Source organism: Cherax quadricarinatus, chromosome 12 (assembly GCF_038502225.1).
Source record: "Cherax quadricarinatus isolate ZL_2023a chromosome 12, ASM3850222v1, whole genome shotgun sequence".
NCBI lineage: Eukaryota > Metazoa > Arthropoda > Malacostraca > Decapoda > Parastacidae > Cherax > Cherax quadricarinatus.
The window spans coordinates 40,551,992-40,579,491 of NC_091303.1; the positions used below are offsets into that span (position 1 = coordinate 40,551,992).

Below are 27,500 nucleotides of genomic sequence, written 5' to 3' on the forward strand. Positions count from 1 at the left end.
ATATGTGGAAGATGGCAAATGTAATTCCTATTTTTAAAGCAGGGAACAAGTTATTACTGTCAAATTACCACCCAATAAGCCTAACCTCAATTGTGGGCAAATTACTAGAGTCAATTATAGCTGATAATGTAAGAAGCCATCTGGATAAGCACAGCTTGATTAATGATACTCAGCATGGATTCACTAGGGGCCGTTCCTGCCTAACTAATTTGTTGACGTTCTTCAGTAAAGCTTTTGAGGCCGTTGATCATGATAAAAAATCGATATTGTTTACTTAGATTTTAGTAAGGCTTTTGATAGAGTACTGTTAAAAAAGGTGGCAGCTCATGGCACTGGGGGAAAAGTGCTGTCATGGATCGAGTCATGGCTCACTAATAGGAAGCAGAGGGTATGCTTAAATGGGGTTAAATCCGAGTGGGGATCTGTAACAAGTGGCGTACCACAGGGATCAGTTTTAGGCCCGTTGTTGTTTATAATATATATCAATGACCTTGATGAGGGTATTACTAGTGATATGAGCAAATTCGCCGATGACACAAAGATGGGTACGATAATTGATTCAAACGTAGATGTTAGGGAACTTCAGAAGGATTTAAACAAACTCTATTCTTAGTCAGAAAAGTGGCAGATGCAGTTCAATGTAGATAAATGCAAGGTTCTGAAGCTCGGGGGTGTCCATAACCCTAGCACTTATAAGTTAAATGATGTAGAACTTAGCCATACAGATTGTGAAAAGGACTTGGGGGTTATGGTAAGCAGCAACCTTAAACGAAGACAACTACTACTACAACTAACCCATCTCTTTGGGAAGGACCTACTTCCACTGGGGAATCCCGCCTATCAGTGACTATGCCCTCGTCTGCTACACCTGACGTTACTATATAAGCGCCAGGCTCCTTTCTTCTGCTTCAGAATCTCCAAGACTACGGTGCTCTTCGCACCTACTCCTAGGTTGAGGGACTGATTACCTCATCTTCTGTATATAGTCCTACTGTCTTCAAGTTATGTCCTAGAATTTGTATTGATAAAGCCACTGGATGGCGAAACGTCTACAATAAAGATACCCAGATGTTGCACATGTGTCTTAATTTCAATAAATTAGTTAAACAAGACCGGCCTCTTGTGAATCCATGCTGAGTATCATTAATCAAGCTATGCTTATCGAGATGGCTTCTTATAATCTGAGCCATAATTGACTCTAGTAATTTGCCTACAATTGAGGTCAGGCTTATTGGGCGGTAATTTGACGGTAACGACTTGTCCCCTGTTTTAAAAATAGGAATTACATTAGCCATCTTCCACATATCAGACACTACACCTGTTTGAAGAGATAAATTAAAAATGTTAGTTAATGGTTCACAGAGTTCCATTTTGCATTCCTTAAGAACTCTTGAAAAAACCTCATCAGGACCCGGTGACTTATTTTTCTTCAATCGGTCTATCTGCTTCACAACCATTTCACTAGTGACTGTGATGTTACATAATTTATCTTCTTCTGGCCCACTATAAAAATTAATTACTGGAATATTATTAGTGTCTTCCTGATACTGGAATATTATTAGTGTCTTCCTGATTACTGGAATATTATTAGTGTCCCGGGGACTTATTTTGCTTCAGTTTGTCTATCTGTTTAATAACCATGTCCCTCGTGACAGTAATATTAGTTAATTTAAATTCATCAGGAACTAAATAATTGTTAATTACTGGAATCTCATTTACATCTTCCTGTGTAAAAACTGACAAAAAATAGTCATTAAATAAGGAACACATTTCCAGTTCGTTATCCTTCAGCTGTCCATTCCCAATTTTCAGAGGTCCTACTTTTTCCTTCACCTTCGTCCTATACACTTGAAAGAACCCCTTTGGATTAGTCTTTGATTCATTAGCAACTCTAATTTCATAGTCACGTTTAGCCTTTCTAATCCCCTTTTTTACTTCTCTTTTAAGCTGAACATATTGGTCAGTGAGGTTAACCTCTCCTCTTCTGATGCGCTATAAATTCCCCTTTTCTCCCCTAATAGATGTTTTAACCTACTGTTAACCCATTTGGGATCGTTATTATTGGACCTAATTTCTCTCTGGGGAATGTATATACTCTGGGCACGGTGTACATTATTAAGAAAAAAATCATAAAAGCAGATCCCTACATAATCATAAGTATGATCATCGTCAATAAAATCATTAGCTAGATAACCCCAATCAAGATTAGAGAGGTGTTCCCTAAACCCATTTTAATCGGCAGAACGGAAATCAGGGATTTTTACTGTATTATCATTATTCTTGCATTCCCAGTTAATGCTAAAAGTGATGGATTTGTGATCACTTGCGCCAAGCTCTTCAGTGATCTCCAGATTATTTACGAGTGTTTCCTTATTTGTCAAGACTAGGTCTAGCAAATTATTACCCCTGGTAGGCTCTGTTACGCACTGCTTCAGAAAACAGTCCTGAACTGTTTCCATAAAGTCACTGGACTCAAGATTACCTGCCAAAGAATTCCAGTCGATTTGAATAAAGTTAAAGTCCCCTACTATCACTATGTTATTGTGTCTAGAAGCCCTAACAATTTCGTCCCAAAGAAGTCTCCCTCTATCGTGATCCAAGCCAGGAGGTCGGTATATTACACCAAGAATTAGCTTTCTTGACCCTCTACAAACTCTACCCAAACAGATTCTGTTACTGTTCCATCTATTTTTATACCTGCTTTTATGCAACAATTAATAATTTCTCGAACATATAATGCAACTCCTCCCCCTTCCCATTACATCTATCCACATGGAACAACTTAAATCCTTGAATATTACACTCAGCAATCATATCCCGACTCTTTAAATCATACCACGTTTCAGTTAATGCAGTGATATCAAAGTTCCCAGCACATGCTACCAAACGTAGTTCATTAATTTTATTTCTTGCACTTCGACTGTTAGCATAAAATACCATCATATGTTTTTTCTTCTGCACATTTTTCCTATTGATCTTTGTTTTTACACAATTTCTGAAATTATCATTACCCAGAGTTACTCCATGACAGTTACTATTAAAATTCTTAATATCAGAGCATAAGTCAATATATCCATACTCATTATTTATCATTTCTAAACCCATACCTCTAACTAATCCTAGTTTAAAGTCCTAACAACTCCCTCAACTGAGCTAGCAAGAAAACCCACACCTGCCCTGGATAAGTAAACTCCATCCCTGGCATACATGTCATTTCGGCCATAGAAGTTGTCCGAGTTGTCAATGAATGGTACTGCATTATCCTTACAGTGTTTATCCAGCCAACAATTAATACCAATTGCTCTGGACAACCATTCATTACCAACACCTCTTCTTGGCAAAATGCCACATATAGCAGGGCGCCCCCCCTTCTTCCTAATTATGTCTATAGCTGTCCTGAACTTTCTAACTAAATCCTCACTTCTATGCTTGCCTACATCATTACCTCCTGCACTGAGGCAAATAATAGGATTGATCCCATTACCGTTCATGATGTTGTCAAGCCGGCTAACAATGTCCTCCATCCCAGCCCCAGGAAAGCAAACCCTCTGTCTCCTACTCCTGTCCTTCAAGCAGAATGCCCTATCCGTGTCTCTAACCTGGCTATCCCCAACAACAACAATATTCTTACCTTCCTTGGTGTCGTCCGTCGTGACGTTCCCAGTAGTCGACTCACATTCGTCGGGTAGCACGGAGAATGCATTAGATGTTTCCACAACAGTTTCCACAGCATTCTCTTTCTTCTTCATCGTTTCTACCTTTCCATTCGTCTTCTTGATCGTCAACTTCGTTCAATGCTGTCCAGCCACTGACCAGTTTCCCTTCTTGACCTGAGGACTCAAAACAGGAGGACTACTACGAATCTTGTTTTCCTCGGTCAGTCGCCGAATCTCTATCTTCGCTACTCTCAATTCTTCCTTAAGCTGCTGGTAAAGTTGCTCGATGGAGGGCATCTTGGTTCAGTCCACGGAGAGCACACAAGTCACTTCTTCACAGAGTTAAGTACAAGTCACCACTGAGTTAAGTACAGGTCACCACTGAGTTAAGTACAGGTCACCACTGTTAAGTACAGGTCACCACTGCAATGTATCTGAGACTTTCTCATAGTGTTTTCTTTATATTACTTGCAAATAAGATCACAGTAAACAGGTGATGTCACAATATACAGAATAACCACTGAAAAATTAGTAGGATTCCAAGCGATTTCATGATTTCTCACATTATCAAGGAACTATGTATCTGAGCGAAATATACGTGTATGGGATCATAGTTGATTGAATCTCTTTCCATAGATGTTGTATACTCCCTAAGAGCTTATTGCTCACCTGGGAATGTAAAATAATAATAATAATAATAACAATAATAATAATAACAATAATAATAATAATAATAATAATAATAATAATAATAATTACAATAATAAAAATAATAAAGAGATGATATGACCTGATCTTAACTTTTTCTATAATAACACAAAGCTGTGGAATTTCACACTAGCACCGTCCTGCTGATGCGACTGTGAAATTGCACTACCGAGATGACTGGGGATGACTGTAGTGCAGCATCTTGCACAAGGATGAGGACTGAGCATTTTCCTCATGTAGCCAGTCCCTACACCACAGAAAATGCAAAGTGCACATGTTAGAGAATCCTTAAAGAATGCACTTGTCTTGTTGGTGTCTGTCTTGATGGTGGAGGATCGAGAGTGTAACACATTACACTGGTAATAACGTATTGCCGAATTAGTAGAGCTTAATCAAATAGTGCTTCGCTCTTTGTAGAACTCTATCAAGTTATGTTTCGGTTTGTGTATGTTTTGTCAAGTCATGTTTCACTCTGTGAAATTTTTTATCAAGTTACGTTTCGCTCTGTATAGAGCCTTATCAAGTTATTCTATTCCACTCTAATATAGAGCTTTATCCACGTTTCTCTCTGCGTGGAATTTTATCCAGTCATGCTTCACTCTGGATAAAGCTGTATGAAGTAGTGTTTGCCTCTGCGTAGAGCAAAGCTAAACACTACATTAAGTCATGTTTCACTGTCGTTACCACCAACCTCTGCCAGTATCACCAACCTCTACTGTTATGTATGTATACCTGAGCCATGCCATCGGATTCCACATTGAGAATCTCATTGACCAACTGGCACACAGGTAGTCGTAAGAGTGTTGCCACAAGAATACTTTAGCATCAAGGGTGAACCTGAGTACTTAATAAAACGCTTAATATATGTTCACAAAGGTGAAACCTTGAACATACACACATGAACTATAAATGGTTTATTACGACTCACGAGATCGTAATAACACGATTGCAAACAAACCACGGTAAGGGAGTTTTACGACTCAAGCCCCACCCGTACTGTGGTTTAACGGTTTATTACACCAGGGGATATATGTAACTACATACATTAAGAATTAAACAGTGTGTGTTAGCGAGCAAAACCCTGTTTTCTCCTTCACGTCTCAAGTATTATGACAGTACTGTGTATTTACAGTATGTACTTTATACACTGTGTACACTGTGGGAAAAGCATATGTAGTGTATATACAATATATGGGTTTACATAATAGAATATTCAAGATACTACGTTGTGAAATAGTAGCCAGTACCTTAACACAAGAGAACAAACACTGATCAACAATGGCGACCATCAGACACTAACGTGGACTCATAAAGTTCCTAAAACTAGAGCAAAGTACAAATAAGACTGCTAGACAGTGTAATTCCATGTGCCTCGACTGTGACAGTTCACAGATAGTCAGCTCTGGAAAGACAGGTATCGTGACAGCAATATCTTACAATCCTCTAGAAGACAGATATATGCACGCTACGTAAGATACTCGTGAGACAAAACCCACAAGAAACCGCAACAAACTGGTTCACCACCAGAGATGTGTAAGGTTATACAAAACCATACAAGAACTCTCAGAAGCTCAGCAACACTTCCAGACTGAACCAGTAACGAGCTACGACACACCTAAACAGAGACGTAAGTAACTCTTAACTCCAGACAGTTTCTAGAAGTTTGAGAACCTGGCGATGGTGAACGATGTTTCTGTGATTATAATCACAGAAACATCGTTTGTACATAAAATGTTGTCATACAATGATGAATATATATATATATATATATATATATATATATATATATATATATATATATATATATATATATATATATATATATATATATATATATATATATATATATGTCGTGCCGAATAGGCAGAACTTGCGATCTTGGCTTAATAGCAACGCTCATCTTGCCATATACGACAAGTGAAAATTTGTGTATGCAATAATTTCGCCAAAATCATTCTGAACCTAACGAAAAAAATATATTTAATTGTGTTTGTTTAGTACTAAATTATTGTAAACGTATTTAAAATATATTTAGTTGGGTTAAGCTAAAATAAATTGTTCTTGTTATAATAAGGTTAGGTAAGTTTTCTAAGTTCCTTTTGGTGCAAAATTAAAAATTTTTACATTAACATTAATAAAAAATATATATCTTTAAACGTATAAGAGAAAATTTTAGAAAGGACTTAATTTTAAATGAGTTCTTGCTAAATGACCAGTTTTACATATTCGGCACGACATATATATATATATATATATATATATATATATATATATATATATATATATATATATATATATATATATATATATATGAATGGAGAAGTTCCAAGCGCTATCGTGACTACTCACATTATCAAGGAACAAAGAAAGTAAAGCATCAAAGGAAGGTATATAAAGAGGTAGCCCACACCTCACTATCAGATCCCACAACAACGAAACACCTGACGCGAGACAGCAGGCCCGCCGGCCGAACTAGACAGGTCCTTCATACAACCCTATGTTGTTAAAAACAACATAGATTTAGTTGATAAATTAAGCTCCTTGACTGACTTAAATGATTTTAACATGGTTGGTTTTGATGTTACTTCCTTGTTTACGAAAGTTCCTGTTGATGATTTATTAAGTTTCTTATCTGAAGAACTCGTTAATTATGATTTACCATTGCCAGTTCCTACTATCATTAAACTTGTTAAACTTTGCATTGTTGATGCAAAATTTTTATTTAATGATAAGTTTTACACTCAGAAGTTTGGTATGGCAATGGGAAATCCTCTTTCACCTGTTCTTAGTAACCTATACATGGAATTTTTTGAAACAAGGCTGCTTAACACAATCCTCCCTAATAGAGCTAAATGGTTCAGATATGTTGATGATATTTTGTGTCTTATGCCCAAAAATGTAGATATACACCATTTCCTTGGCAAATTAAATAGCTTAGCCCATTCTATAAATTTTACTGTTGAATTTGAAGAAAATAACTCATTCCCTCTTCTAGATGTTTTAATTATTAAGGGTAATAATGAATTCAAATTTAAAATTTACAGAAAACCTACAAATAACTGTTCCTATGTCCACTATTATTCTTCCCATCAAGATAGAGTTAAACTGTCTGTTTTCTCATCAGTGTTTTTGAGAGCTTTACGAATTTGTAGTCCAGAGTTCATAGATGAGGAAATATCCAAAATTTATGAAATAGGTAATGATTTGAAATACCCAAGAAATGTAATTGATAAATCTTTTAAAGTTGCTAGAAATACTTTTTACAATCCAAAAAGGGACAACCAGCCTTATTCAACTAAAAATATGTTGGTTCTCCCTTACCATGAAAACTTGGTTGATATGCCTTCTCTTCTTAAGACTTTTAATATTAAAGTTGTATTCAAAAATCTTGATACAGTAAAAAAACTTTTGATAAAGAATTCCCCCCGAAAATGCTGACGGATGTGTCTGTAAGATTCCTTGTAAAATTTGCGATAAAGTTTATTACGGTCAAACTGGTAAAAATCTCGAACTAAGATTAAAACAACATAAATATAGCATTAGAACTGGACAAGATTCCAATGCTCTATTTATTCATGTAAGAGATTTTAACCATCCAATTGATTTTCAAAAAGTTGAGAAAGTTGTATCAAGCAAGTCCATGGTCGACAGGAATATAATTGAATCTTGTTTCATAAAAAGCAGTTTTGACAATAATATGAATATTTCCTTTGGTTTATATAAATTAGATCCATTTATAATTAATAGAATTTGGGAAGAATTTAATAATACATTGGACAAATAATAATTTTTTAGATTTCTTATTTCTTGGGTAGAATAGTTTGTTGGTGGGTTGTATGAAGGACCTGTCTAGTTCGGCCGGCGGGCCTGCTGTCTCGCGTCAGGTGTTTCGTTGTTGTGGGATGTGATAGTGAGGTGTGGGCTACCTCTTTATATACCTTCCTTTGATGCTTTACTTTCTTTGTTCCTTGATAATGTGAGTAGTCACGAAAGCGCTTGGAACTTCTCTATTCTTTCACAGTGGGTGTTTTGCATATTCTGAAATCACCTGTTTACTATGATCTTATTGCATATATATATATATATATATATATATATATATATATATATATATATATATATATATATATATATATATATATATATATATATATATATATATATATATATATATATATATATATATATATATATATATATATATATATATATATATATATATATATATATATATATCCTGCCGAATAGGTTAAATTGGTCAGTTAGGTAGAATTCATTTAAAATTAAGCCCTTTCTAAAAATTTCTCTTATACGTTTAAATATATATGTTTTTTTCCTTTAAGTTAATATAAAAATTAAAAATTTTGTACCGAAACAACTTTAGAAAACTTACCTAACCTTATTATAACAAGCGCAATTTAATTTATCCTAATCCTACTAAATATACATTAGGTAAGTTTACGATAATTTAATAATACACAAACACAATGAAATACATTTTTTCTTTAGGTTCAGAATGATTTTTGCGAAATTATTTCATAAACAAATTATTGCTTGCCTTATTCGGCAAGATGAGCGTTATTATTTAAGTATATATATATATATATATATATATATATATATATATATATATATATATATATATATATATATATATTATTATTATTATTATTATTATTATTATCACACTGGCCTATTCCCACCAAGGCAGGGTGGCCCGAAAAAGAAAAACTTTAACCATCATTCACTCCATCACTGTCTTGCCAGAAGGGTGCTTTACACTACAGTTTTTAAACTGCAACATTAACACCCCTCCTTCACAGTGCAGGCACTGTACTTCCCATCTCCAGAACTCAAGTCGTGCCTGCCGGTTTCCCTGAACCCCTTCATAAATGTTACTTTGCTCACACTCCAACAGCACGTCAAGTATTAAAAACCATTTGTCTCCATTCACTCCTATCAAACACGCTCACGCATGCCTGCTGGAAGTCCAAGCCCCTCCACACAAAACCTCCTTTACCCCCTCTCTCGAACCTTTCCTAGGGCGACCCCTACCCCGCCTTCCTTCCACTACAGACTGATACACTCTTGAAGTCATTCTGTTTCGCTCCATTCTCTCTACATGTCCGAACCACCTCAACAACCCTTCCTCAGCCCTCTGGACAACAGTTTCGGTAATCCCGCACCTCCTCCTAACTTCCAAACTACGAATTCTCTGCATTATATTCACACCACACATTGCCCTCAGACATGACATCTCCACTGCCTCCAGCCTTCTCCTCGCTGCAACATTCATCACCCATGCTTCACACCCATATAAGAGCGTTGGTAAAACTATACTCTCATACATTCCCCTCTTTGCCTCCAAGGACAAAGTTCTTTGTCTCCACAGACTCCTAAGTGCACCACTCACTCTTTTCCCCTCATCAATTCTATGATTCACCTCATCTTTCATAGACCCATCCGCTGACACGTCCACTCCCAAATATCTGAATACATTCACCTCCTCCATACTCTCTCCCTCCAATCTGATATTCAATCTTTCATCACCTTTTTGTTATCCTCATAACCTTACTCTTTCCTGTATTCACTTTTAATTTTCTTCTTTTGCACACCCTACCAAATTCATCCACCAATCTCTGCAACTTCTCTTCAGAATCTCCCAAGAGCACAGTGTCATCAGCAAAGAGCAGCTGTGACAACTCCCACTTTGTGTGTGATTCTTTATCTTTTAACTCCACGCCTCTTGCCAAGACCCTCGCATTTACTTCTCTTACAACCCCATCTATAAATATGTTAAACAACCACGGTGACATCACACATCCTTGTCTAAGGCCTACTTTTACTGGGAAATAATTTCCCTCTTTCCTACATACTCTAACTTGAGCCTCACTATCCTCGTAAAAACTCTTCACTGCTTTCAGTAACCTACCTCTTACACCATACACTTGCAACATCTGCCACATTGCATCCCTATCCACCCTGTCATACGCCTTTTCCAAATCCATAAATGCCACAAAGACCTCTTTAGCCTTATCTAAATACTGTTCACTTATATGTTTCACTGTAAACACCTGGTCCACACACCCCCTACCTTTCCTAAAGCCTCCTTGTTCATCTGCTATCCTATTCTCCGTCTTACTCTTAATTCTTTCAATAATAACTCTACTATACACTTTACGAGGTATACTCAGCAGACTTATCCCCCTATAATTTTTGCACTCTCTTTTATCCCCTTTGCCTTTATACAAAGGAACTATGCATGCTCTCTGCCAATCCCTAGGTACCTTACTCTCTTCCATACATTTATTAAATAATTGCACCAACCACTCCAAAACTATATCCCCACCTGCTTTTAACATTTCTATCTTTATCCCATCAATCCCGGCTGCCTTACCCCCTTTCATTTTACCTACTGCCTCACGAACTTCCCCCACACTCACAACTGGCTCTTCCTCACTCCTACAAGATGTTATTTCTCCTTGTCCTATACACGAAATCACAGCTTCCCTATCTTCATCAACATTTAACAATTCCTCAAAATATTCCCTCCATCTTCCCAATACCTCTAACTCTCCATTTAATAACTCTCCTCTCCTACTTTTAACTGACAAATTCACTTGTTCTCTAGGCTTTCTTAACTTGTTAACCTCAGTCCAAAACTTTTTCTTATTTTCAACAAAATTTGTTGATAACATCTCACCCACTCTCATTTGCTCTCTTTTTACATTGCTTCACCACTCTCTTAACCTCTCTCTTTTTCTCCATATACTCTTCCCTCCTTGCATCACTTCTACTTTATAAAAACTTCTCATATGCTAACTTTTTCTCCTTTACTACTCTCTTTACATCTTCATTCCACCAATCGCTCCTCTTCCCTCCTGCACCCACTTTCCTGTAACCACAAACTTCTGCTGAACACTCTAACACTATATTTTTAAACCTACCCCATACCTCTTCGACCCCATTGCCTATACTCTCATTAGCCCATCTATCCTCCAATAGCTGTTTATATCTTACCCTAACTGCCTCCTCTTTTAGTTTATAAACCTTCACCTCTCTCTTCCCTGATGCTTCTATTCTCCTTGTATCCCATCTACCTTTTACTCTCAGTGTAGCTACAACTAGAAAGTGATCTGATATATCTGTGGCCCCTCTATAAACATGTACATCCTGAAGTCTACTCAACAGTCTTTTATCTACCAATACATAATCCAACAAACTACTGTCATTTCGCCCTACATCATATCTTGTATGCTTATTTATCCTCTTTTTCTTAAAATATGTATTACCTATAACTAAACCCCTTTCTATACAAAGTTCAATCAAAGGGCTCCCATTATCATTTACACCTGGCACCCCAAACTTACCTACCACACCCTCTCTAAAAGTTTCTCCTACTTTAGCATTCAGGTTCCCTACCACAATTACTCTCTCACTTGGTTCAAAGGCTCCTATACATTCACTTAACATCTCCCAAAATCTCTCTCTCTCCTCTACATTCCTCTCTTCTCCAGGTGCATACACGCTTATTATGACCCACTTTTCACATCCAACCTTTACTTTAATCCACATAATTCTTGAATTTACACATTCATATTCTCTTTTCTCCTTCCATAACTGATCATTTAACATTACTGCTACCCCTTCCTTTGCTCTAACTCTCTCAGATACTCCAGATTTAATCCCATTTATTTCCCCCCACCGAAACTCCCCTACCCCCTTCAGCTTTGTTTCGCTTAGGGCCAGGACATCCAACTTCTTTTCATTCATAACATCAGCAATCATCTGTTTCTTGTCATCTGCACTACATCCACGCACATTCAAGCATCCCAGTTTTATAAAGTTTTTCTTCTTCTCTTTTTTAGTAAATGTCTACAAGAGAAGGGGTTACTAGCCCATTGCTCCCGGCATTTTAGTCGCCTCATACGACACGCATGGCTTACGGAGGAAAGATTCTTTTCCACTTCCCCATGGACAATAGAGGAAATAAAGAAGAACAAGAGTTATTTAGAAAAAGGAGAAAAACCTAGATGTATGTATATATATATGCATGTGCGTGTCTGTGAAGTGTGACCAAAGTGTAAGTTGGAGTAGCATGATATCCCTGTTATCTAGCGTGTTTATGAGACAGAAAAAGACACCAGCAATCCTACCATCATGCAAAACAGTTACAGGTTTCTGTTTCACAATCATCTGGCAGGACGGTAGTACTTCCCTGGGTGGTTGCTGTCTATAGATGCCACCAGCACTATCACCACATTACCACAACTACCACTTTCACCACAATTGCTATCACCACCATCATTACCACTATCACCACTACCACCTCTTATCTCCTCTAGTACCACCACTGTCACAACTAGCACTATCACCACCACTACCACCACCACTATCGCCACTGCCACACTCACCGCCACTGCCAACACCACTACTACTTCCACTATTACCACCGCTACCACTATCACTACCAGTATCACCACCACTACCAGTATCACCACTACTGCCACTGTCACCATCACTACCATCACCACTACTTCTGCTACCACTATCACCACTACTACTGCTACCACTATCACCACTACTACTGTTGCCACTATCACCATTACCAGCTCCACTACCACTGTCACCACCACTACGGGGGAGGAGTAAGTCTGGGGAGTGTCGTGGCGCAGACACCTTTGTTAAAGGTCAATAACCTGCTGCATCGTGTATATTGTATGTGTGGCGCGAGGTGTGGCGCGAGGTGTAATGCGAGGTGTGGCATGAGGTGTGGTACGAAGTGTGGCGCGAGGTGTAGTGCGAGGTGTGGTACGAGATGTGGTACGAAGTATGGCGCGAGGTGTAGTGTGAGGTGTGGCACGAGGTATGGTACGAAGTGTGGCGCGAGGTGTAGTGCGAGGTGTGGTACGAGATGTGGTACGAAGTATGGCGCGAGGTGTAGTGTGAGGTGTGGCACGAGGTATGGTACGAAGTGTGGCGCGAGGTGTAGTGCGAGGTGTGGCACGAGGTGAGGCGCAAAGTGTGGTCTAAGGTGCAGTGTAAGGAGTGGCTCAAGGTGTGGTGCAAGATGTGGTGCAAGGTGTGGTGCAAGGTGTAGTACGAAGTGTGGTACGCGGTGTGGCGCAAAGTGTGGTCTAAGGTGTGACGGAAGGTGTGGTGCAAGGTGTTTTACAAGGTGTTATGCGAGGTGTGGCGCGAGGTGTGGCGGGAGGTTTAGTGCAAAGTGTGGTGCGAGGTGTAGTGTAAGCAGTGGCTCAAGGTGTGGTGCAAGGTGTGGTGCAAGGTGCACTCAGCTTCAAGTTTCGCCTCACTACTGGTGGTGCTGGGATTTTCCCTCTCTTAGATGCGTGAGCTCTATCATACCTCTTCCTCAAACTATGTATGGATCCTACTCCTTCTGTCCTCCGATGTCATCAAGTTTAGCTCAGGTAGCCGCTCCTCATAGTTCATGCCTCTGCGGCTACTTCCCCCTCAAACCACTGTAATTTTTCCTACTTCGTATCATGTGGGTTGACAAATATCATACAACATCGAGAATGACACCTTGTTGAGATTCCTGAAAGTTATCCTTAAATCTGCCAGTCTCACGTTGCTGTGGATACTATTCGATCGATATGTACCTCTGGAGATATGCTCGCTACGAGTTGCTTTTCTTTCAGGTAACTTTGTAGTCTTTGTCCTCACAAACGTGTACTCTGTTTCCGGTCTTGTTTACCCATCTCCAGTCTGCACAACTTTGCATTTCCTAGGCTTAAGTTCTAATAGCCACTTGTCAGACCAAACCCAATTTGTCTTGATACATTTTTACTCTTTCATAATCTACTTCTGTTTGTATTCTCCTCATGAGTTTCACATCATCTGTGGACAGGGATACATCTGGCTATTTCTTCTGTCATGTCGTTTAGGTATACAAGATCCCAGTACTGAGCCTTGTCGAACACGACTCATCAAAATTACCCATTCCAACACCTCTTGTTTCCTTCTGGTTAAGTATTTCGTGATCCACTGCCTGCTCCTCCAGATTTTGTTCCAGTCTCTTTTGCGATACTGCATTTAGCGCCTTCTTACAGTCCAAAACTGTGCTGTCTACCCATTCCTCTCCTGCATAACTTTCGTTATCGTGTCGTAGAACTCTAGCAGATTGATGGTATTAGATTTACAAATTTCTATTATTTATTATTATTTATTATTATTTATAAACTTTCTTCCCAGACGCTCCATTACCCTTTACCTGAAATATTCTCCATAACCTTACATACTGTCAGTGACACTGACCTGTAGTTTAATGTCACCTGTCTGTAACCATATTCACTGTTTTCCAGACCTCTGGCAGCTGCCTTGTTTCAAATGACTTGTTGAAGATCATAACTAGTTTATCACAGTTCCTATGCTCTCTCAGAAATTAGTGAGAGATATTTCTGGTCCCATTGCCTTCGAGATGTCTAGCTCACTCAGCAGTTCTTCACCTCTTCCCTAATTGTGTGTATTGTGAACAGTACTCGTTTGTTGCACTCTCCTTCTTTAACTCTAAGGTAATGTTCCTGATTCCACCGAGAATTCATCCCTAAACCTTCTGTTCAGCTCCTTGCAGATTTCCTGGTCCTTCACGGTTGTCTTCTATATGTTGTGGCTGTATAGCAGTTTTGGCTGAGTTTTGTAATGTTGGGTCATTTACATGTCATTAAGCATCTCTTATTCATACGTATTCGTTTCTGGCTCTTCTGCGTACTTCTCCTTTCTCTGGTATTTTTTACTTTCTGTATCTCTTCCATGGTCTTGTGCTTTTAGCTCTGTCCTGCCTGCAGCTCTGAGTGAACCATGGACTCACTCTGTTCTTTCCAGTGCCATTTTTGTTTCTGTGTATGACTTTCTCATCTGCCTCCCTGTGCTTTCCTGATACATTCACCATAATATTGTTCATTTCCCATTGACTCTCACTTAGGAATTGCCTCTTGCCTACACAGTCTCCTCTTATGATTCAAATTTGATGCATACATCACGCTCTGTGTTTCTCTCCACTTTCATCTTCATAGGGCATTCAAACATTGGTACAGCATGGTCGCTAGCACCCACGGACCTCTGATATTCACTATCCCTATATTAGAGTCACTTAGAGTGAATGCACTATCAAGTATCGCTGGTTCGTCACCTCTCTTTCTCTCTCTCTCTCTCTCTCTCTCTCTCTCTCTCTCTCTCTCTCTCTCTCTCTCTCTCTCTCTGTCTAGTTGTGTCTCTAACATATTGAATCAAAGTTTTTCATAGCTACTTCCAGAGAGTTAGCTCTCCACATTTCCGGTTTCCTGTGTGACTATAGATTCACCTTAGTCTATTTCCTCATTGTCGAAGTCTATCAATAGTCTCTGTGTTGCTCGTGTGGGCTTTTCTAGCTGATTTTACTAACATCTTCCCTCTCACCTTGTTGTCATGTTCCTGTCTGTTTAGCATGGATTGTATATCACTGTCCTCACCACCTTGAGTCCCCTAGTTTTGTCTTCATTATGTAGTCATTTTATCCCTCTCTGTTTATTCCGGTCATCTCAAAACTCCACTAGATCTTGAATAACATTCTTTTTTTTTTCCTTCCCACTCCTCTGTCCTTTTTCATTATTTGATATCCTTCTGGGATGATTGCATCTTTTATCACTTATCTGAGCCCTGTTATTGCTACAATATTTGCGAAGGACTCCTCAGTTTTCTCTTACAATTCATCACTCATATTTGTTATTCCATTTTCATTTGTATACTATACTTTCAGCTTCCTTTCTATTATTGTTCTCTGGTATTCCAGGTCCTGCACTTATTCCCCTCACCAGGGAAGTAGGTGAGGGGTATATATAGAGAGGTGGAGGTGGGGTGGCCTTTGCACTAGAAAGGGGGAAGGGGAGACCATGAGTGTGGGAGGATGGGATGGTGTGAAGTAGAGGGAAGGGAGAAAGATTTGGGGATGGGCTTGCGTGGTTGTGAGAATGGGTTCTGTTATGGTGGGAAGTTATGTATGGGTGGTGTTAGTGGGGAAGATCGGGGTAAAGTAGGATTTGTTTTGAGTTATTGTGCTTGAGTGGGAAAGTGGGAGGGGGGGGTAAGGTCTAGAGTGTGGGTTTGAGCTTGGTGTCATTTGTGAGGCTGAGCTTCCTCATTGTGAGGCTGAACTTGGTGTCATCTGTGAGGCTGAGCTTCCTCATTGTGAGGCTGAACTTGGTGTCATCTGTGAGGCTGAGCTTCCTCATTGTGAGGCTGAACTTGGTGTCATCTGGATGTGGAGCTTCTGCAACTCTCGGTGTATTCATTAACTCTCCTTCCTCTCTTTAATTATTTTTCTTACTCTGTCATTCAGCTGTTCCCTCTCCTGTACTGTTTTTCTTAGTCTAAGTATACATGGTGTTATCTTTTTGTCCCCCTCATCAGTAGTTTCCATCTCAGTTTCTAATCTCGTACTACTTCTGATCATATTTTCCCCACCTGTCTCACCACCTGTCAGTTCAATGTCTGCTGTGACACTCACGCCTTCATCCTCCAGAAGGCCATAGATAATCATAGACCTCTTCCTCTCAGTTCTTCTCCCTCCAGAGATAATTGTTTTTTGGTAATAGTTCATCTATAAGTTGTTTGAGAGTACTTCTACAAAAGTCCTTTAGTCCCCTCTACCCTTCTGTGTCCACATATTTGTTGAATATGGATCTGTTTCTGCCTCATACATCTTTCCCTGCTTGACTCTAGTTCTGTCTTCAACTTTCTGAGATCTCCCTGGCTGTATATCACTTCCTCAGCAGCAGTAGTCCTTCTCTCCTGCATTTTGAATGCCTCCAATACTTCCTTCATTTTTTGCCATCTTTATGTGAAAAACTTTGTAATTTTCTTCCAAATTTTCAGTCATTTTGTTGCAACCCCTGAATGGGTTACAATGATTATTATGTATATATATAATGTATATTATCTTTTCATATAATTTTATATTGCTTATATTTGCGATAATAGCTAAATCGCAAATGTATTGCCTTATATTGTTATTTGACATAGCTTATGTTGTGAGGTAGGATGTTACATGTTAAGTGCTCAGTTCAAGTCTTGATTGTCAAACTACTGTAATTATCGCTCCTTGCTCGTTATATTGCCGGCTTCTCGCTGGGTGACTGCTGCCCACGGAGCTATCACGTGATCGAGGGGGGGTGTCCTCACCTCTCGTGAAGTATTCAGTCTGCTCTAGACTCGCTTGGTGGTTGGACAGATTGTCTGTCTCATTATTCTTCTTAGTTCTGTAGAACTCTGTTCACAGAACATTGTATAGACATAGTGATTTTCGACGTTGTACTGAGGTTGTGTGTCGCTTACACACTCTGAACATCTCAGGTCCTTAGCTATAGCTTCTGACCTAAATTTGTACTGGTTTCTGTGTATTGTCACAGTCAGGGTTTTTCCTATGCTGAACTTAGATTCAGTAGTATGGGAGTTTTGTAACTTTTGTGGAGGATCTGCTGATGGTCCCTACTTAGTGTCGTTATATTATCTCCTTGATCCTGATTGTGTCGCAGTCGCTTGTTATATGGCTATTGGGCTTAGCATTCTTTTCATTGTTCAAGCAGACTGTTCGGGTTGCCAGTCGGTCAAGAAGTTAGTTTATGTGAGGACTTTGTCAGTCACTTGTTTAAGTCTAGTCGAGTCGTGAGACATAGTGAACTACTTAGAGCACTTACACGCATACACAAACTTACTTGTACATATTTGTAATATCTTATTAAATGTTAATGTACCAGACGGTACTTAAGAATTATAAATGTGATATGTGCTTTCAGCACAATAATATTGAACTCGAGAGATTGATATTATTTTCATTACTGTGATTTATTTAATTTACTTTGATAATATACCTCTAGACTTAATAAATTTATTAAATTTTAATTTCTCTAGTTAGTAGCCTACCAGTTGTAATCCTGAAGCACTATTGAATAATACTGAATTCTAATGGATAATTGGACAAGGATACTGACTACTTGTTACGAAAACCCAGTAACAGGCTGGATGCTAGAAGGGAAGTCCTTTCTAGTATTCACTGGAGATCTCTAAGCTTTTAGAATCGCGTTTTTTGTAACACATTTTGTGTTTGAATAAAGCCAACATCCTTTCCTTCTGTGTCCACCTATATCCTGACTCTACCTCTTCACTCCCTCCCTATTTATTTACTTTCGATTGCCTATTTCCTTACACTGAGTTACGCCAGGAGCAATAACTTCCATTGCCTTGGTTTGCTTGGGGATCAGTCACTTTAAGTAGTGGAAAAATGTTCTGGGCCGTGCTGTGTGTGTGTGTGTGTGTGTGTGTGTGTGTGTGTGTGTGTGTGTGTGTGTGTGTGTGCGTGTGTGTGTGTGTGTGTGTGCGTGTGTGTGTGTGTGTGTGTGTGTGTGTGCGTGTGCGTGTGTGCGTGTGCGTGTGTGTGTGTGTGTGTGTGTGTGTGTGTTGCGAATAAGAAATTTTTTTAAAGAACTTCAGAATGTGGCCTGTTACCATTTATTTCTTATGCAACAAGATTTTTGGATCCGAGTTCTTTAAAGGTCTTTTAGAGTCTAGGGGAAATAATTTCAACTGGGAAACTCCATAGAATAATATTCAAATTTATTAAAGTATTTAAATACAATACTTTATCTTCTCTTTGTAGTTAATTTAACTTAATACTTTGTACAATAAATTTACTGTATACATTTAGTTCAAAATCATGGAAATGTCACATTAATAAGGAAGTTTAATTATTCTTCCTGTATCTAAGTCCTCATTAATATTTACGTCTCTTTCTTAACAAGACTGTAGACTCAAAATACAAAAGGTACAAGATTTAACAAGACCTTTGAATCTGGCCCTAAAGTATCTATCGATTACTGAACTGACCAAGAATATAAATATCAAGAGAGTCTTTCAAAGTAATGAGGAACAAAGTGAGTCAGCTCTAGAGTCCAATTCTCAAAACCATTCAACTGTACACCGTAAGAGCCAATATACGATCAGTTGTCAGGGCTAGAGCAGGGAGCAGACTGACTACTTGCCAGTCTGTTGACGTGTCGTCAGGTTGGATCAGCTGAGCCACGTCAGCCAGCCGGACATAAACAACTGAACAATTCACCGGATGGTTCCGAGACTTGAACTCTGTATACACAAGAAATCCTACCTAACCATAATAGTAAAATAATAGTGATAATTACAAAATAGTGATAACGATAATAGTGATAATAACGATAATAGCGATAATAACGATAATAGTGATAATAACGATAATACCATGGTATTTTTCATATATTAACAGATAATAATATAACGCCGAAAGTCTCTATTTTAGCTATAAACGGGGACCTTCGCGCTATAATATTAAGTGATGAACAATGGCTAAATAACACAGGATGACCAATTTCGAAGATATAACACCCTCCCCCCCGTACGACAATAGGTCGCAGTAGGGAGTTTGCAAGCGTCCTTGGTAATATCTCCTTTATAATAAGCGTCCTCTTGGTAAATAAGGCAAATAGTACGACGGAAGAATGGAGAAGCAAGAACTCGAACAGCATGGTTATTTGCCAGAGGATGAGCTTTTGGAACAATGGCCAGAAGAACTATCTGGAGTGGCTTCCATCACAATTTGAGAATAGGAGTCTCGGACATGACTGTCAGGGTCATCCATGTGTACTTACTACTTCGTCCCATCAATGAAACGGCTTTCATAGTCATACTGTCAATATAAAAGAAAATTATTAACAAAATTATATAATATACATATAAATTAGGCTCTAAGGGTACTTATTTCTTAACTTTACATTTTAAGGTATACATTTTTTTTCCAGGGGCGAGAAAGGGCATCAGCAATTATGTAAAGGGATCCACTTAAGTGTTGAATACTAATCAGATAAGGTTGGATCCTCAGAGCCCACCTGAGGATTCGGGTATTCTTTGATTTCATAGAATTAATATAAATTAAAGGATTGTGATCAGAAAATACCATAATTTTATGGGGGAAGGTTCCCAGATAAATGTCAAAATGTTCCAAAGATATTACTAGGGCAAGAGCTTCTTTCTCTACAGTGGCGTAATTCTTTTGGTGACGTTTTAACTTTGAAGAAAAATAAGATATAGGATGAAAAATATCAGTAGAGGGGGATTTCTGAAGTAACACCGCCCCCACAGCATAACCGCTGGCATCAATGTGTAAATAGAAGGGTTGATTAAAGTCAGGACTTTTCAATACGGGTGACAAAGAAAGCAACCGCTTCAACCGATTAAAAGCTATCTCACAATCTTTCGTCCAGCAAAACTTCATCTTACTACTGGTTAACTCAGTAAGAGGAGATGCAACCTGAGAAAAATTAGGACAGAAACGTCGATAATAACCAGTCATTCCAAGGAACCTCTGCATAGACTTTCTATCTTGAGGGATAGGAAACTCGGCAACTGCCCTAACTTTTACATCAACAGGATGTACCTCGCCCTGACCTATACAAAAACCGAGGTATTTAATCTTGGCTTGTGCAAACTGACACTTGGCTAAATTTATGGTGAAGTTGTACTTTCCTAACTTCTTAAATAAGGTTTCCAGGCGAATTAAATGTTGCTCCCACTCATTGCTATATATAACAAGATCATCTAGATATGCATCCACTCCTTCTAAATCATTGGTCAGCAGGTTCATCAGGCGCTGAAAGATAGAGGTCGCGTTACACAACCCGAAGGGCATAACACGATAATTGAATAATCCTCCTTGTATACTAAATGCGGATATTTCTTGGGCTCGCTGGGTAAGCGGCACTTGGTAATAGCCCCTTAATAAATCCAGGCAGGTGACATAGGCGGCTCCTGATACTCTATTAGATCATCAATACGGGGTAGTGGGAAACCATCTGGTACCGTGAGAGCATTAACCTTACGATAATCAGTGCACATTCTAGAAGTTCCATCAGGCTTGGGAACTAATATACAGGGCGAGGCCCACGGACTTGTACTCCGTTCTATGAGTCCATGGGAAAACAAAAATTCTACTTCTTTGTTTAATGTTTCTTGTTTGAGTGGACTTGCCCTATAAGGTGACTGTTTGCAAGGCTTTGCTCCTTGTACATCTATGTCGTGAATTCCCAATGTACAACACCTAGGGACGTCATCGAATAAAACCTCATAACGTAATATCAAGTCTTTGATATCTTTTGCTTTCTTCAAATCAAGGTCCATAAGAAAGGTATCAAGACATTGTAATGTCTCTGAATTTTTTAAACGTACTTCTATTGCTTTAGAGATGCTGGGCAGACTTACATTTTCAGTTTCAGCTGAAGGAAGAACCTTCGAAACTGGTACGATACTAGGGTGGTAAGCCTTAAGTTGGTTTATGTGATAAGTACGTTTTGCTTTTCTCTTTCCTGGAGTTCGTAGTACATAATTTACCTCATACAGCCGCTCAATCACTTCCAAAGGACCTTCGTATCTAGGTTGCAGAGCGTGTCCAGATAAGAATTTCTGTGCCATCACACTGTCACCTGGTTTGAAGAAACGAGAGCGTGTGTGTTTGTCATAACAATGCTTCATCTTGGATTGGGCCTTAGCTAAGTTTTTTGAGGCTAATTCCCTCAGTTGTGACAAACGCTTTTGCATTAGAGTTGGAGTTGTTTTAAACGAGGGTTCTGATTTTCCGGTCCATGAATCTTTTAGTACGGCGAGGGGGCCGCGTACTTGGTGTCCGTAAATTAATTCAAATGGACTAAACCCAGTGCTTTCTTGTTAGCTTTCCCTTAAGGCGAACAAGAGGAATGGTATTCCTTCGTCCCAATCTCTGGAAAACTGCTCGCAGTACGCTCTCATCATTGATTTTAATGTTTGATGAAATCGTTCGAGGGCTCCTTGCGACTGAGGGTGATAAGCAACAGAAAATACGGACTTAATTCCGAGGCGTGATAAGGCATCACGAAACATCTTAGAGGTAAAATTTGAACCTTGATCGGATTGAATTATTCGGGGAATCCCCACCTGTGAGAAAAATTTTTGCAAAGCTCAAACAATGATGCGAGAATTAATTTTTCTCAAAGGGATAGCCTCTGGATATCGAGTAACGACATCCATAATTAAAATTGTAAACAGATATTGATTCCCTTGTTTAGTCTTGGGTAACGGACCAACACAATCTATTATCAGGCGTGAGAAGGGCTCACCACTGACGGGAATCGGAATGAGGGGAACTGGTGGAGGTGTGTGCGAAGGTTTGCCGGTCACATGACAGACTTGACAACCTTTTAGATAAGTTTCCACAGTCTCCTTCATTCTAGGCCAATGAAAATGCTTGGCTATTTTGCCCAGCGTTTTCTTTACTCCCAAATGTCCTCCCATGGGACTATGGTGGGCGAAACTAATAGCCAATTCTCTAAAGGTGCTAGGTAGCACTACTAGATGTTTGCTGGTAGCCAGATGATCGTTGGAAGACAAAAGAGACTTCCTTTCTCATTAATATACCATTAGCAAGATAGTAACAATGGTCCAGGTCTTGGGCGTCGTCTTCTGTAATAGCTATCTCTCGTAATTTCTCTAGAGATGGATCAAGGAACTGATCCCTTATTAAATCTTCTTTCGATAGCATTTTAATATCAGAATCTTGAAAAGGGCCGATCATAGAATATTTCAGATTTGAAGATCCGGGTTTTAAGGATCGGCTGAACAATAAATCGAGACCTAAATCCTCGCCTTCACTTAGGACTTCAGTTGATAAAGGATTTTGAGGCGCTCTAGACATTGCTCTAGTTATAACATTGAGAGGAAATAAGGTAGGAGCCTCTTTTCGAGCTTCTATGGCATAGTTAATGTCAGTAGAATTATCAATAACTAGAGGCTCTCGGCTTATACCTGGATAGTCTAGATCATTGCCTATGAGTAAGTCAACGCCCTGAATAGGAAAAGTTTCACTGGATATACCTACCGACACAAAGCCAGTATAGGTTGGTGTTTGGATGTATATCCTGTGAAGAGGCACTCTTATAATGGCGCCTCCATAGGCTTCTAATAAGACATCTAGCTTTGTGCGAGTCATATCACTTACGGGAATATGTCCTGCTTCAACAATGTTAAATAACTTCCAGTATCACGGAAGGAATTAATTTCAACTAATTGAGTCTCGTCTATTCCAACTTTCACTTTAGCAAAGTAGGGACTCATAGCTGAGTGAATATCTTTTTCTGAAACAGCTCTAGCATTGAGTCATCTAGAATGACTACTGATTCGTTCTTGTGAACCTTGTTCGGTACTAGGGTTCAGTTTCTTTTGAGTTGTCGATGAAGATATTACCTGAGTTGGGAAACGAAGTCGCTCGTTCCTGGTATCCCTCTCTAGCCAATAACAGTGTTTCCTTAAATGCCCTTTCTTATTACAATAAGTGCAGTTCAACTCACTGTTATGCCTTAGTGGTTTTGAACTTTTCCTAGAGTTAGATCTAAATTTATTATTAATGGGCTTGGAGGCATCATAGGATGTCGGGTAAGGATTCTGTATGCGACGCATCTCTGTAGGATTGGATCGTCCTTTCTTAGGGGCATATTTAGTCACAGTTTCCTTACTTTTTGTTTCGCCAATCAATTGTTGAGATATTTCATAATTATCGGCGAGCGAGGCTGTTTCTAGTATATTTACTATGGGGCAACTAATCAAATACCTATGCAAGTCTTCTGGTAATTTATTATAGAAATCCTCATGCAGGATCACTTGGGAAAGACTTTCCATAGATTTACAGTTAGAAGCTCTACACCATCTCTCAAAAGCGATTTTCTTTTCACGAGCAAAATCTACATACGACTGAGTTGGCTGGCGTTTTAATGCTCTAAAGGTTTTTTGATAACTTACTGGGAGGAGACCATAAGCCTTTAGGATAGCCTTCTTAACGGAATCATAATCCACATATTTCTCAAAAGGTAACGTAGCCGTACAACTTTGAGCTTTACCAGACAACGAAGTATGTAATAAGGTTGCTCAGTGTTGTCAGGGCCAGCTCATAGCACGTGCTTGATTCTCAAAGACTTCAAAATAAGTATCTAAATCTCCTTCATTAAACCTTGGAACCATAGATGCAGCTTTTTGTATATTGAAAGAATCATTTGAGGATTCAGTACATCTTTCACTCACATTACCTTGTTGTTGTTGTCTTATATAGCGGAGCGTTTCCGTTTGTGTTGCGAATAAGAAATTTTTTAAAGAACTTCAGAATGTGGCCTGTTACCATTTATTTCTTATGCAACAAGATCTTTTGGATCCGAGTTATTTAAAGTTTTAGAGTCTAGGGGAAATAATTTCAACTGGGAAACTCCATAGAATAATATTCAAATTTATTAAAGTATTTAAATACAATACTTTATCTTCTCTTTGTAGTTAATTTAACTTAATACTTTGTACAATAAATTTACTGTATACATTTAGTTCAAAATCATAGAAATGTCACATTAATAAGGAAGCTTAATTATTCTTCCTGTATCTAAGTCCTCATTAATATTTACGTCTCTTTCTTAACAAGACTGTAGACTCAAAATACAAAAGGTACAAGATTTAAGAAGACCTTTGAATCTGGCCATAAGTATCTATGGATTACTGAACTGACCAAGAATATAAATATCAAAAGAGTCTTTCAGAGTAATGAGGAACAAAGTGAGTCAGCTCTAGAGTCCAATTCTCAAAACCATTCAACTGTACACCGTAAGAGCCAATATATGATCAGTTGTCAGGGCTAGAGCAGGGAGCAGACTGACTACTTGCCAGTCTGTTGACGTGTCGTCAGGTTGGATCAGCTGACCCACGTCAGCCAGCCGGACATAAACAATTGAACAATTCACCGGATGGTTCCGAGACTTAAACTCTACTCTATATACACAAGAAATCCCACCTAACAATAATAATAAAATAATAGTGATAATAATAAAATAGTGATAATAACGATAGTGATAATAGTGATAATAACGAAAATAACGATAATACCGTGGTATTTTTCATATATTAACAGATAATAATATAACGCCGAAAGTCTCTATTTTAGCTATAAACGGGGACCTTCGTGCTATAATATTAAGTGATGAACAATAGTTAAATAACACAGGATGACCAATTTCGAAGATATAACAGTGTGTGTGTGTGTGTGTGTGTGTGTACTCACCTAATTGTACTCACCTAATTGTGGTTGCAGGGGTCGAGACTCAGCTCCTGGCCCCGCCTCTTCACTGATCGCTACTGGATCCTCTCTCTCTCTGCTTCCTGAGCTTTGTCATACCTCTTCTTAAAACTATGTATGGTTCCTGCCTCCACTACTTCACTTGCTAGGCTATTCCACTTGCTGACAACTCTATGACTGAAGAAATACTTCCTAACGTCCCTGTGACTCGTCTGAGTCTTCAGCTTCCAGTTGTGACCCCTTGTCCCTGTGTCCCCTCTCTGGAACATCCTATCTCTGTCCACCTTGTCTATTCCCTCAGTATCTTGTATGTCGTTATCATGTCTCCCCTGACCCTTCTGTCCTCCAGTGTCGTCAGTCCGATTTCCCTTAACCTTTCCTCGTACGACATTCCCTTGAGCTCTGGGACTAGCCTTGTTGCAAACCTTTGTACTTTCTCTAACTTCTTGACGTGCTTGACCAGGTGTGGGTTCCAGACTGGTGCTGCATACTCCAGTATGGGCCTAACATACACAGTGTACAGTGTCTTGAACGATTCCTTATTAAGGTATCGGAACGCTATTCTCAGGTTTGCCAGGCGCCCATATGCTGCAGCGGTTATTTGGTTGATGTGTGCCTCAGGTGATGTGCTCGGTGTTATGGTCACCCCAAGGTCTTTCTCCCTGAGTGAGGTCTGTAGTCTTTGTCCACCTAGCCTATACTCTGTCTGCGGTCTTCTTTGCCCCTCCCCAATCTTCATGACTTTGCATTTGGCTGGATTGAATTCGAGAAGCCAGTTGCTGGACCACATGTCCAGCCTGTCCAGGTCTCTTTGCAGTCCTGCCTCATCCTCGTCCGATTTAATTCTTCTCATCAACTTCACGTCATCTGCGAACAGGGACACTTCAGAGTCTATTCCTTCCATCATGTCGTTCACATATATCAAAAATAGCACTGGTCCTAGAACTGACCCCTGTGGGACCCCGCTCGTAACAGGCGCCCACTGTGATACCTCTTCACGTACCATGACTCGTTGCTGCCTCCCTGTCAGGTATTCCCTTATCCATTGCAGTGCCCTCCCTTTTACGTGCGCCTGATCCTCCAGCTTCTGCACTAATCTCTTGTGGGGAACTGTGTCAAAGGCCTTCCTGCAGTCTAGGAAAACGCAATCTACCCACCCCTCTCTCTCGTGTCTTACTTCTGTTACCTTGTCATAAAACTCCAGGAGGTTTGTGATACAAGATTTGCCTTCCATGAACCCATGCTGGTTTTCATTTATAATCTTGTTCCTTTCCAGGTGTTCGACCACTCTCCTCCTGATAATCTTCTCCATGACTTTGCACACAATACATGTCAGAGACACAGGTCTGTAGTTTAGTGCCTCGTTTCTGTTTCCTTTCTTAAATATGGGGACTACATTAGCTGTCTTCCATTTCTCAGGTAGTTGCCCAGTTTCAAGGGATGTGTTGAAGATTGTGGTTAGAGGCACACACAGCATCTCTGCTCCTTCTCTAAGGACCCATGGGGAGATGTTGTCCGGTCCCATCGCCTTTGAGGTGTCAAGGTCACTTAAGAGCTTCTTCACCTCCTCCTCAGTTGTTCGTATGTCATCCAACACTTGTTGGTATATTCCCTCTTGATGTTCCCTTCTGTGCTGTCTTCCCACAGCCCTTCCTGTCTCTACTGTAAAAACTTCCTTAAATCTCCTGTTCAGCTCCTCACATACCTCCTGATCATTTCTTGTGAGTTCTCCACCTTCTGTCCTTAATCTGATCACCTGGTCTTTGACTGTTGTCTTCCTCCTGATGTGGCTATACAACAGTTTCGGGTCAGTCTTGATTCTCGATGCTATGTCATTTTCATACTGTCGCTGGGCCTCCCTCCTTACCTGTGCGTACTCATTCCTGGCTCTGCGACTGATCTCCCTATTTTCGTGTGTTCTCTGCCTTCTGTACTTTTTCCATTCTCTATTGCACTTTGTTTTTGCCTCCTTACACCGT

General features: G+C 39.4%; 1 long non-coding RNA gene across 1 annotated transcript in view; it reads left to right on the plus strand.

Moving 5' to 3' along the window:
• LOC138852619 (uncharacterized) overlaps nt 1–27,500 on the plus strand; it is a 463,917-nt gene that overhangs the window by 160,899 nt on the left and 275,518 nt on the right. The window lies entirely within an intron of this gene.